Raw genomic sequence first — 13,083 nt, 5'->3', positions numbered from 1 at the left:
AGAGTGCTGAGTCCAGTGTCTCTATTTGCTCTCTAATCCCATTCTCATTTCCCTGTATATAACACTGGTGCTTATATTCTTGTGTATGTGGCCATTGATTGAAACTGTAAGAGATAGTAGAGTGCATCATTCCCATTGGATTTCTAGTGCAAGATTAGTTTTCTCGAACAGGAACAACTCCAAGGAGTCTTTTTGAAGGAAAGGTGTAACAGGCACAATCTGATGCCCCACTCAATGGAAAGCATGACTGGTTGTTAATAAGAGAAGTACGATTCACTTTGTTTTTTAGTGGACTGGGAGAGGTTAGGCCGGAATTGTCCTGGGGCAAAGCTTAGCAGCATGGCAAGAGACTTTTAGATAATTTTCCCTGTGGTTGCCTTGGAAACCTGGAAATTAGTTCCTTAAAGGATTCTGCTGGGAAGCACTGTGTCTTCACATCTTTCAGCATCTGGAGATCCTGGAAATCTCCAAAAACTTTGTTATTGCAGAAATTGACCATCCTTTCAATAGGGAGAAGTTAATTACAGGCCACCCATCCCTAGTTATCTCGAACTGTGGGAGTGGGAAGTGAAGAGGAACAACTGATGTGAGGGTTGACTTTGCTTTTGGACTGCCAAGCTGTCTATTCACACTATGGGGAAGTGGGGGGGAGGGGTGATGGCCTCAGAAACAGTCAAGATTAGTTTTCTAATGAATTGTTTTCATTTTAATAGGGCAGGCCATGGATGGGCATTCAGAGATTCAGACACTGATTCATGGATCTCACTCACCTTGGGGACGTAGCTTGGATGGGGAAGATGCCGGCTGTGTGTGTGAGTGGCTCCACACCTGCCCACAGATAATCCTGTATTATCAGCATGGTGGCGGATGCCTGATGGCTTCGTGCCCTATGCGGGGGAATCAGTGGTGCGGCTACAGGCCAAAGCCTGGGCAACAGCAGGTGAAGAGCCACCCAAAGACGAGATACGTATTGGAAGCCGAGGGCTGTCAGAGGTGTTGCTCCCCGGGCCTATGGCAACGGAGGAGCAGAGCTGCGAGGCAGGAGTCGGCCACGCGGTGCGGAAAGGAAGTGGCCTCTAGCGAGCCGAGTGTGTGGCCTCTGAACTCGGCATAGGGACCCGGGACCCACGAACCGTGGAGTGTCCCAGCGGAGACACTGGCTACATGTGACCGAGAGTAGCAGAGCACTGGAAAGGCGGGGCCGAGGTACTGCAGAGCAAGCAGGCCTGGCCACCAAAGCGACGCGGTGGAGAAAGATGAGATTCACCGCTCTGCCTGATGGGCCCCGGAGAGCTGCACCCAGTGGTAACTGGCAGGGACAGCAAAAACAATAAAGACACTGGATGAGGCCGGATGTGTGGAGGGAACAAAAACTGTTGTGGTAAAATAGCAAGAACAGGTGTGGAGAATGAAGGTATGGAGGTGTGCAGGTGGAGAAGCTCTGGATCCTCCCCCTGCAAGGTGAGAGCACGGTCAGCCATTAGGTGCTCTGCCAGCCCTCCACACAAAATACGCGGCCTGCAAAGAAACACGAGACCAATTAGCCTCCCAATACAACTCTGATATAGGCCCCAGATATCAAAACTAATCCTACCATTAAAGAGGCCAATCAGAGACAGACAGACCCAGACCTCCGCATGGAAGTTCTCCTGTTGGGGGACTCGGTCAACAGCTGAGACACGTTGGGGCACTAAGGGAGACACTGGTAAAGCAGTGTGAAGAGGTGGCTGTAGGGGATGGGAGAGAAGGAGACCAGTGCAACACTAAAGAAGGGCCTATGGAGAATGAGCTGAACTATTCACTCTGCTACTGAAAAGGGCACAAGGTTTGGCAGCGCGGCGCACAGCCAAGGAATCTGAGCAACAGGGTCCTCCTTGCAGCTGCAGTGTCGGGGCCGAGATTTCCTGGAAGGGACCCCAAGGGCAACCAGGCAAGAGGTGCACAAAGGAGAGGAGCAGGCAATTGCTGTGACACAGCCCATCTATAGACAAGTGAGGAAGGAACTGGCGGCCTGGAGGTATTGAAGCTGGGGAACCAATGGGGGCTAGAAGCACTAAACAACTTGAGCCCATGGAGCTCAAAGACCATACGTCATGGGCAAACTTTGGCCTAAACAGGGAAACACACCCACGAGGGGGGTGAGATGCATCATGCACCCAATGACCTGGGAGCGGAAGAACTGGGGGCCACAGATCAGGCTCTAAATGTACATCTTGACAACACACTAGCCACCATAGCAGACACAAAATCAACGGACTGGGACTGCTGCAAGCAGAACACCACAAATTAGTAGACAGGATGAAATAAGTTGAACACAAAATGGATATACTACAACCAGAACAAATGGCCGTATCCGACCAAATAGGAGACCTGGCATCCAGAGTGAACATTCTGTAAAAGCAAGCTGATGATGCAGAAGGGCGCAACAGACGCAATAACATAAGGGTTGTGGGAATCCCAGAAGGTACAGACATGGTAACATAGCTAGAGGGATGGCTGCGGGACACAGGGAGGACCTGGCTTGGCAGTTCGGGCTGGACTGTTTCCATGAGGCACAGGGTCAAGACTGATTTGCATATGGCTGGGTTCAAACTGGAATGGCATGGTGAGCAAAAAAACGATGGATTTAGGCCCAGATCTCTTTACTAGGGTAAATGTATGACATTGTTCTGCATTCTGTCCATCAACTGTTGTTTTTGCATTTGCGGGACACATTGGCTCCTGGGTTGCTCACCAATTATTTTGCATTGGAAAGAGCGAACAGGGTGCCCTCGCACTCACTGGTGGTGGATCGACCCTCCCGCCCTGTTTGGCATGCCTCTCGCAGTATAAGGACTGAGACATCCTTATACCGAATGCCCGTAACAATGGACCGTATGTGATTACAAACAGTAAAATGTCTATCTTCCCTGATTTCACAGCAAAAGTGCAGGCTCAATGAGCTTCCATTTTAGAGGCCAAGAAAGCGTTAGGAAAGAAAGGCATCACATATTCCCTATTGTACCCGGCAAAGGTAGGAGTAATTCTAGATGGGGCAACACACTTTTTTGACTCCTTGAGGAACTACGGTCCTGGCTAGAGAAGTACCAGATGGGTGCTCCAGGACCCCGACTGGGAAATTACACCCCAACAACAGCCAAGCCGCAATGGAAGAGACCTAGACGCTCATCTAGAAGCTGCGGAAACTCTTTGCATCACAGATGGGACAGGAAAGAAAAGCGGCACTTCAAGCTGTGGTAGAGGTGATGATGCAGCAAACAGAGAAGGAAAGCTCCGGGAAAACATCAGAATGCAGTACAGCAGAGGCAGGAGACCCTAGCTGAATATTTAGCATCCCTGCCCTGGAAACTTTGGAGCCCGTCAAGCAGGAGAACTTGTGGGGCCTAGTGACCACAACAGAAATCTGTGCAGCTCTAAAAGAGATGGCTACAGGGAAGACACTGGTCCCACATGGCATACTGGTGGAATTCTCCTCAGTTATGCACAGACAGCCTGGGAGAAACGGGAGCTGCCTCCTTCGACCAAAGCAATGAACCCAAATGCATCAGACTACCGGCCCCTTTCCATGCTCAATGTTGACTTTAATGTCTTCAGCAAACTACTGGCCGCTCGGCTCCTTCCCTTTATGATGGGTCTGATTCATACAGACCAAAACAAGTTTGTACAGACCAGATCCATGTCTGGGAATCTGCAGAAGCTCTTCCATATTATGCATCACCCTGAACGGGCTCAATACCTGGAAGTCCTCCCTGTCAGTAGATCTGGAAAAGGCATTTTTTTCAGTGAGGTGCGATTTCTTAGACGCCGCAATGGAACGGATGGGGCTGGAAGAAAGGTGGACTAAATGAGTGAAAATATTATACACGCACCCAACTGCACGGGTTAAAACCAACAGAGTGGTCTCAGATACATATAACATATATGGAGGTACTAGACAGGGCTGCTCATTATCACCATTGCTTTTTGTGATAGCGAAAGAAGCGCTTGCGATCACCTTCCAACAACAAAGACATATCCTTGGCATACAACTGGATGGTAGATCACTTATAATCTGCTTCTGTGCTCATGACTTGCTATTATATCTAAAAGACGGAGGCCGGGGAGAAGACCAGGCACTAGGTATGCTAGAAGCATATCCGACCTTGGCGGGACTTAAGCTATAACAAGGCCAAGACATACGCCTTTCTGGGGGTTGTGTTGGACTTGGCCCTTTTCCCTGAATTTTTTCGCTTTCATGGGAAGCAACATGTTACGTGTATGCATGTTAAACGCAAATGTTAAATGCTGTGTAATGATGTACGCACCTTTATCTCCCCCATGGTAGAGAAATGTATAGGCCATGTGTTGTGAGATGCCATAAGACGTGCTGTGCAATGGCGTGTGCAGACTGACTTTCATTATTTAAACATGTCACTTTTAAAATGGATGCCATTGCTGAGTGCTTGTGCCTGTCTGCCGAAGCTGGGTTGCCAGTCTAGTTGTTTCTTTCCCAGCAACCCCAGCTTTTGGAGGGAAACCTGGCAGACAGGGTGCTGGACACCTCCCCCTAGGCCAGTTAGAACCAGTTTCCCCAGAAGCTTCTGGCACTGTCTGGTAGGTGGGGTGAGGGGCATATAAAAAGCAGAGCTGGGGTGCCATGTGCTCAGTCAGAGCATGGACCTGAATGAGAGGGGACCTGCTGCTAGGAGGAACCGCCACATGGGCCCGTGTGCTGGCCCCTGAGCTTATCTGCACCCCTCTGCTGTCCACAGGGCCAGGGAGACCCATAGTTGGGGCACTACTGGACCAAGGGACCCTCTGCCGTAGTATAGGCGGTTGGGCCTAGGGGAGGAACCTACACTACTGGGACTGACTGAGCATAGGCCCTGCTGTACCCAAGTTAGATGAGGGACTCTGCCAGCCTGCTGATCTTGCCCAGTGAGGGGGAAACCCAGGGAACCAACTCCTGAGTGCCTGCTGCTCTACTGACTAGTGCCTGAGGAAGAAGAGCGCTATATTGGACTGGCCTGTGCTCCCTGCCTGCACCCTAGCGCCTCGTGGGACCCTGTCTGCATGCCCTGCGTAAGGTGAGCGTTATATTTAGTGGGCGCTATGCTTGGATGGACTGTATCCTGCCTGCTGTCTAGCGCTTGGTGAGGGTGGCGCTATGTACTGATTGCCCAGGAGGAGAGGAGCACTGCCTTCTGCCCCTGAAGTTGGGGGTGCTGCCTAGCGCCTGTTAAGCGCTATACTTCGTGACCCAGTAGCGCTGTGTGGCTAGGAAGAACTGTTTTATTTGAAAGTGCTGCGGGAGCCAACCCCGCGTAATGGCGACCCTCTGCGCATTGTAAAATTAGGCGGGTACCTACCCCGCGGTGTGGATGCTTAATTGAAACAGCGGGAACCTACCCCGTGTTTCTGCCGCCTGGGTACTGTATTGTTTTCAGCGGGTGCCCACCCCGCGCAGTGTCCCTACGTAGGAGGGAGCCTACCCCTCATTGCCGCAAGATGAAACTCACCGACTTCACCGCCGCGGGCCTGGAACCAACGCAGAAGCTAGGCACCTCTGCCTAACTGTGGGCGGGGCCTGCAGGGACATCCGAGGCCTCGCGGGATCTTCAACGAAGTCCCGGGTCCCAGGAGGGGGGCCCGGGTGAAGGGCGGCGAGGTGCTGGCCTTGGCGGGGCTCCCGTGTTGGAGAGGGAAGCCCCGCGCCTGCCGCCAGGAAGACCGGGCCGAGAAGTCAGGCGGGAGCCTACCCCGCGCTGACCCAGCACCCACGTCGATGGAGAATTCGCTCCGTAACAGGTGGGGGCTCTCCATGAGCGGAGGCGAGCCCCGAGTGCGGCTGAAGCCCTGACGGCTCCATGTCAAGTCCTGGGCCCCAGGCAAGGGACCCGGGTGAAGAGCGGAGTTGCTGCCTGAAGTGGCGAGAAGAAGCCGCGCGCCGCCTGCAGGGCTCCGCGTCGTGAGGGAGCCCTGCCGCCACCAGAGGAGACCGTCCGCAACGAGTCCCGGTGAGTGAGGGCCTCAGTGGGGGACTGTTGGTGGAGGGGGGGCAACGGGGCACAGTGTCGGTGCCCGCCCCCCCGTGGATCCTATTTAGGAGACATAGGAGCCGGCCCGGTTTCTTCAGCTGCCCCGACTGGCAGTGGGCAGCTGCAACGCGCAGCCAGAGTTGCCTGGAAGCCTCCGTGGGGCTCCCCCACGGACAGGGCCACAGGGCCCCAGGGGCTACACCGCAACGCCGCGGTGGCGGGTCGCTGCAACGATTGAGGCATTTTTGAGCCTCTGGCCCAGAAGAGGGACTACACTGCCCCGCTGGAGAGTGGGCAGTGGCAGCAGTTGTGGAAAAAGGCTGATCTACCACCTTGTTTGTTTTTGAAGCCAAGTTGTGCCTCTGCCCTATGATAATGCCTCCATGCCCGCATGTCACGGTATAATGCTTTTACTCTATTTGCAAGGTGGCGAAGGTTATGCATAATGCACTTAGGCCTCATGGACCTATGCTGATGGTGTTCTGCCTAGTGATTTCTGCCGACTGATAATGTCTTCAGGCCCATAACGTTACCTGCTGTTTTTCCCTAAGGGTCGCCATGCTAGTTTGATGACTAATGCTTCATGTTTCATGTTTCATGTATGCTGATGAAATGCATAGTGTGCTTTTACGCCTAAGGGAGTGTTTCCATTGCAGGTGTTCCGGCCTAATGCCTAATGTTATGCCCTGATGTTTTATTGCAGGAGTGAGGTTGATGGACTTACCCTTACTTTTTTGTACTCCGCAATGGTTCTGGCAGGGGCCTGATTGGCCCTGCCATGTATATAATCCTCCCTGTAAATATTGACTTGGCGCCAGTTGGCGCAGTGTAGAGATTACTGTGATTACTATCTTGTGTTCCTACAATGCAAAAGTTATTCTTACACAATCTTGTGTAGCGTCTCTTTTTGGAGTGTGCCTTGTGTGTCGCCTGTGTGTACTGCGCGGATGCTTTGCACATTTCCTCTGGAGTTTGGCCCACCCGCTCTGCACCACGTTACCCGTTTCCAACACCTTCCCATTAAAGAGCGAGAGAACTCACCCAGTGGATCTCCCGGCGGGTCTGACAAGGTCCCTCTACTCCTTCAAGTACCTCAGAATATAAATATTCCACAATCTAGTGGACCTAAGGGAGGGCAACCTGAACCCATATCTAAGCTCATTAAAATATTCGTTCAGTTCCGGCGCTCGCTCAAGCTATCACTGATGGCAGGTATAGCACTTTAAAAAATGATCATGCTTCCCAGACTATTATATTACTTTGTGAACCTACCAGTGGTAATCACACCTGCGTGGTTTACAGACTTTAACCAGATTCTCTGGGACTTAATATAGGACAGGGGCAAACAAAATAGTGTTAGAAATAACACAGGGAGTGCCCAAAGAGGGGGGACTAAGTGCCCCTGACTTTGAACTGTATTACCTGGCAGCCCAACTCCAATGGATGGCTCAGTGTTTAGACAGTAGAAGCTTGAAACTACCAGAAGAGGAAGGATGGTGAAACAGCCAAAATTGGCTGTTGGCAAAGTTGTTGCACCAAGCGGTTACTATACCTAAGTTGAATGTTCTCTGACAAACAGTGCTGTATTGCTGGAAAAGATGAAGCTGACGCACGCGAAAAGCCCATCCCTATACACCCGAGAGACCACTAATTGGAATACCACATGGGATCCTATTGCTCCATACATGAGGCTTCAATTCACAGAATGCACTGTGGCAATGATCACTACCGTTGGGTGATTGCTTTCATATGGGCACATTAATCCCCATAGAGGACTTTATGTCTCAGAATGATCTGCTGAACTGACAATTTCTGACTTATCATTCCCTACCTGGGATGATTAGGGATTTGTGGGGCAAACAAATCACAGGAACCACAAACACATGGGGTGCAGCAGTTGCTAATAACCTTGGGAGCGGCCAGACATCTGATTAAATGGCTGTATAGGGAACTACTTGACTCAGTTAAAAAATGACTGGATCGCACACGAAGAAAATGGGATGAGATTACAGGGAGAGAGCTAACGGATAAAGAATGGAACTGTATATTGGGAAGCTCAAGACGGGTCTCCATAAATTCCAACATTAAAGTGATTCAGTTCAACTACGTACATATGGTATATCTGACACCCCATAGATTATACATTATACGAGGAGATGTGACACACGGTTGCCCCAGATGCGGAATGGAAGATGTGGGGTTTGCTCACATGACATGGGAATGTATGAACCTGAGAGAACTCTGGGTGACAGTGCTACAATTGATTAAGAAACCCTTAGCGAGCACCCTACCGAACACAATCCAGGTATGCTTACTTGGCCTGTTCCCTAGAACAAAAGCCAGAAAAATAGGTAACAGGTTTATAGATCTAGCGTTGATCCTAGCGAGGCGACAGATAGCCCGACAATGGCAAACATGCACTAATCCTAGGATAGAGACATGGGAGAATAGCGTTGACACTTGGGCTTAAGCAGAACAGAGGGCATCAGAAGGAGGACGCAAAGGAGATTTGAAGGCGTTGCCTGGCAGGACTATGGACAGAGGTACTGAGAGAATGGGAGACAAGACATGACCCTGACATTGAAGATGGGGAGGAAGAGATAGAGGAACAGTGGGAGGATAGATCTGGGTCGACAGAGTAAGTCGCAGCTCAGGAATGAATTATAGGTGGTGAGGGAGCCATGCCAGGGCCGGGATCTCCTCCACCCAAATGACCTCCGCCTCTTGACACACTAATGACACTTTTAATAACCACAGAACTCCGTACTAGTCAAACCCCACACCACTCAACAAACATACATGAGACAGCTCCCGTGCCGGGAGAGACACTAGGAGACACACCACCAAAATGGTTATTAAAGTTTATTATATGAGACTAGTTCACGTGAAAATAAAAGTATATCTTTACAGATCGGCATGAGTAACTCCTTTGAGTACATCAATGTGCAGGATCTAGGCGGGAGATAAACACTGGCTAGTATATATATATATATATATATATATATATTTTCGTCCACAGAAATGATGCTGTACCTCAACTGTAAAAAATGGAGGAAAATATATGTCGCCAAATGTAATGTGAATGCAATATGACTGCCTTTACATGTATAACACTGTATTTAAATTAAAAATGCCAATAAATATATATTTTTTTAAAATGGATCTCACTCACCTTCATTGTGTATTGAGTTGTCTGGTTTGGCGAACCTGCAAAAATTTAAACAAAATCCACAGACCAACAACAAATAGATAGATGCCATAATCAAGGTCCTGTTCCTATAATTCACAGTACATACCCAAGGTCCAGGGGCAGCCGCATTGGGTGGGTCAGTAGCTCATGAAGTCAATGGCCGTATGTCAGGTCTGTGCTCAGAGATAAAATATATGTCCGTGTGCCATGGTTAGCTGATTCAGTGGAACGGGGTTTAGGGCCGTGCTATGTCCACAGCCTTCTGTACATGACCAAAGGCCATGCACAGTTGGTGGAGCACGGCTGGCTGGCAAAATCCATTTCAGATACAGAAATACCTCCTGGTTGCAATGCAAATTCTACACTTTACCTCTTGTTAAAATGCATTAGCAGTGGAGAACATTTCCAACATAAATCAGGGTGGAAATGTAAATACATGCATTGACATCGAAGGCCCGTTTAAAGTCTGTACATTTCAATTCTTCACCCACTGTGATGTAGGTCTGACAAGGGGAAGCCAGTTGACTTGAACAGGCCTTTGTCACTAGGTGGCTCATTAGAACCAATGATCATCAGAGGAGTGGGTGCACACCCCCTGGTGTCCATGGAGGGCTTGGCCTAAAATGCAAGTGCAAACTTTAAGGTCACTGCCCGGCTTTCCTGTCCTGATCAGGAACAAACCATCCCCTCCCTTGGGTTGCTGCGTGTGGTCGGATCATGTACAGGGCCATTCTAGAGAAAATCATTTGCCTTGTTCAAATTAAGTAAAAAGAGGTAACCAGTTGAATTACGTTTTTTTGTGCTTCGACCTAAAATCAGGAATGTCCCACCATATGCCCATTGCAGAGAACGATACTGGATGAAGTACAAATATACAAGAAACTATAGCGTATTGGTTTGTGGTTCCAAAAAAGCTGAAGATTCTAGCTGATGCAGGACACCTAATCGTTTTCAGAGCTATACAAACAAAAGAGCAGCCAGGCAGCATATGCACAGTGAATACACTGCATATCTGGAGCAGCTGTCTCCAACTTGTGAAAGCTTGAAGCTACAGGAACATATAGACCTGTGTCTGGGATGCTTTATATATGTCTCAAGTGAAGTACTATTAAAATGTTTTTCCTATGAACCTGGTATTTTCCAGAAATTCGAACAATGATGCCGATATCAGCCATACTTCTGAGTCTTGATCCATCTTTTTTGAAAAACTGAACATTTGATCTCCACGAAATGTTCTAATGAATGTAGACAGTTATATTTTTCTGAATTCGTTGTAATCTAAAGAGATCGGATGATCCTCAGATTAATGCGTGAAGAAAAATTGTCTGTATATATATATATCTATATATATGAACAGTTCTTTGATCTTTGAGCTAGCATGCTATTTCTCATACGAGCCGTGGCTGCTAAAAGGTATTTAAGCTTCAACAAATCTTTAAATGATCCCTAATTTAATTCATTTTAACATAATTTGACACGTGTATAAGTTGTGGGGGCTACTAGAGACGGTGCTGTTCCCAAGGGAGCTATCATTTGATGCACATGGGAAGGACACGTTATAAATGGGCACTCGATACCACAAATGAGCCATTGTCCGGCTAACACCGCAGTCCATACCTGGGTAATCTTTCTTAATTGTCTTTGTAATGGAATTCTGTTTTATAAATATGGACGGTCTTAGGGATATGTCCCTTTATAGAGTCACCATTAATACGGGAGAAAAACGGAGAAAAAGCTTCTCATGTCTGAACACGGAAATTGTAAAGTACATATGAACGTTTTCTTAATGTATGGGATAATTATTGCTCAAGTCCTTGTCTAATTACTCTCAAACGACATTGGAAAGCTTTTCCCTATTACATAATATTTCAGAACTCAAGGTGATTATGAAATATAGAGACCATTTTGAATAAACAGCCATTCACAAACGTCAAAATATGAATTTATAAAGAGTATGATTAGATTCAATGTGCATCTTTGTTACTAGCAAACGGTGTCTCTTTTCAGTAATTACATGACCTCAGTAATTTTAGGCGCACTTACTCCATCTGCCATGCCACCTTTCGACCTTATCTTTGGCCTTCAAAAACCAAGCTACCTGAAGTTTTTGAAAGAGCAATCCAATGTAACTTCGCACCTTATTGTTTAAATTGAGAAAAGGTATAGTTGACTGCCACCCGAATATAGTCGTCTCGCAAAATTTGAAAGCATGCATGTATTTATGAATCAACATTATTTCTTCCTAAAATATTTTAGTTGATTAATATTGTTTAAAAAGTTCTCACATTAATTTTTGTATAACTGACACACACTATACTAATTATCATTGATCATTTAATTCGTTCTGTTACAATTTATTCTTTTATCTTGTAAATAAAAGCGCACATATGCTAGCCGCTCCCAAAAAATAACCCACTGAATATCACAGTGAGATGACTTAAACATTTGTTTAAACATAAAAATAAACCAACATTGAAGGTAATTGAGGGGCATATTATCAAAGAGTAGCGATAAACATCGCTAAGCGCACTTAGTGCGTTTCTGTTTATCGCCGTCTATCGTTGGATTACATCGCCGTGTTAGCAGCGTATTATCAACGCTTTGCTAACAGGCGATGTAATTTCAGCGATAGAGGACGAAAATGAGAACTAGTGTGTGAAATCCAGCGAAGATTTCACAGCGCTGTGGGCCTGCTTGCTGATAGGGGAGTGTGGACCTAAACATTATTACTATAGCTAAGTCAAATAAAAAGCAGACGTTAAATTCCAGCGATAAACGCGGTTAGCGTGTTTTTTTTTATCGCTTCGCGAGTCTGCTGCAGTGTTGTAAATAGCGTCAAGCCGTTTCAGCGTGAATTGACATGGAATTATGGACGGGAACGCCTACTTTGCATGTCATTAGCGATATTGATCGCTCATGCTAAGTAGCAAGGAAACACGCGCTAAAGCTTATTAGCGTGTCCTTGTTGATTGAGTGATATTAAAAATCGCCGCTTTTTCGGCGCTATGTGCCAAAAAAGCGGCGATTACACCCTTGATAATATGCCCCTGAGTTCTTTCTCTTCAGCATCATCATATGCGTTGGAATGGTCTCCTGTTTCTTTCAGAATTCATACCCTCTGGATTTTGGATGAAAGTGTAACATGTTCAAATACTTCTTTAAACTTTGGCTATTTCAGTATTGGGTCTTCAAGGTGAGGATACTTCAGATAAGGCCACTGACCTTGTTGACCTATATTTGAATGATGAACTATGAAAGATATTTCGATGTTATTATATTTATATAGTTAATAATCAAACAAGTAAAAGATTATATTTCCCCTAGGTCCACGTGCTGTTCTAGCACTGAGCCTCGTTGCTTTAAAAGGCTTAAAAGGTCCTTTCCCTCGGCCCTTTGATCCTCACAAGTACTCAGGATCACACATTAAAGAGGATGTCGTATGCAGTTTAAACAAACCTTGAAAATTAATAATAACTCCAAATAAAACACAGATCTTCCACAGAATATGATGCCAGGTACAGGCACTGAATGAGTGGCAACATATATAGGATCGCCCTGATGAAGTGAACAAGATGCTCAAAACAGGTCAGCAGAGAGGGATTCCTACAGGGATGGAGACAGATTGTAAAGTGAGTACAATTATATAGAAAGTAGAAGTAAGATACTCAAGATTATTTGTTCAGTGCATGCCCACATTGATGACTGATGCATTTCAAGAGGGAGGTGGATCGGGCATTTTTCTATAACATTGTTCACAAGCAGGTTAGCACTGGTTAGCACTGGTAAAGAGCACAGACGCTAAGGTCAATAAAACGAATTTAGCAAAAAGGGGGAGTGTAAAGGCAAAACTTTGGGGGTGACCCTGCAGAGAGGGCC

This window comes from Triturus cristatus, chromosome 2_1 (assembly GCF_964204655.1).
Source record: "Triturus cristatus chromosome 2_1, aTriCri1.1, whole genome shotgun sequence".
Taxonomy (NCBI): Eukaryota; Metazoa; Chordata; class Amphibia; order Caudata; family Salamandridae; genus Triturus; species Triturus cristatus.
The sequence above is the reverse complement of the archived record's forward strand: the minus strand, read 5'-3'. Positions refer to the sequence as shown.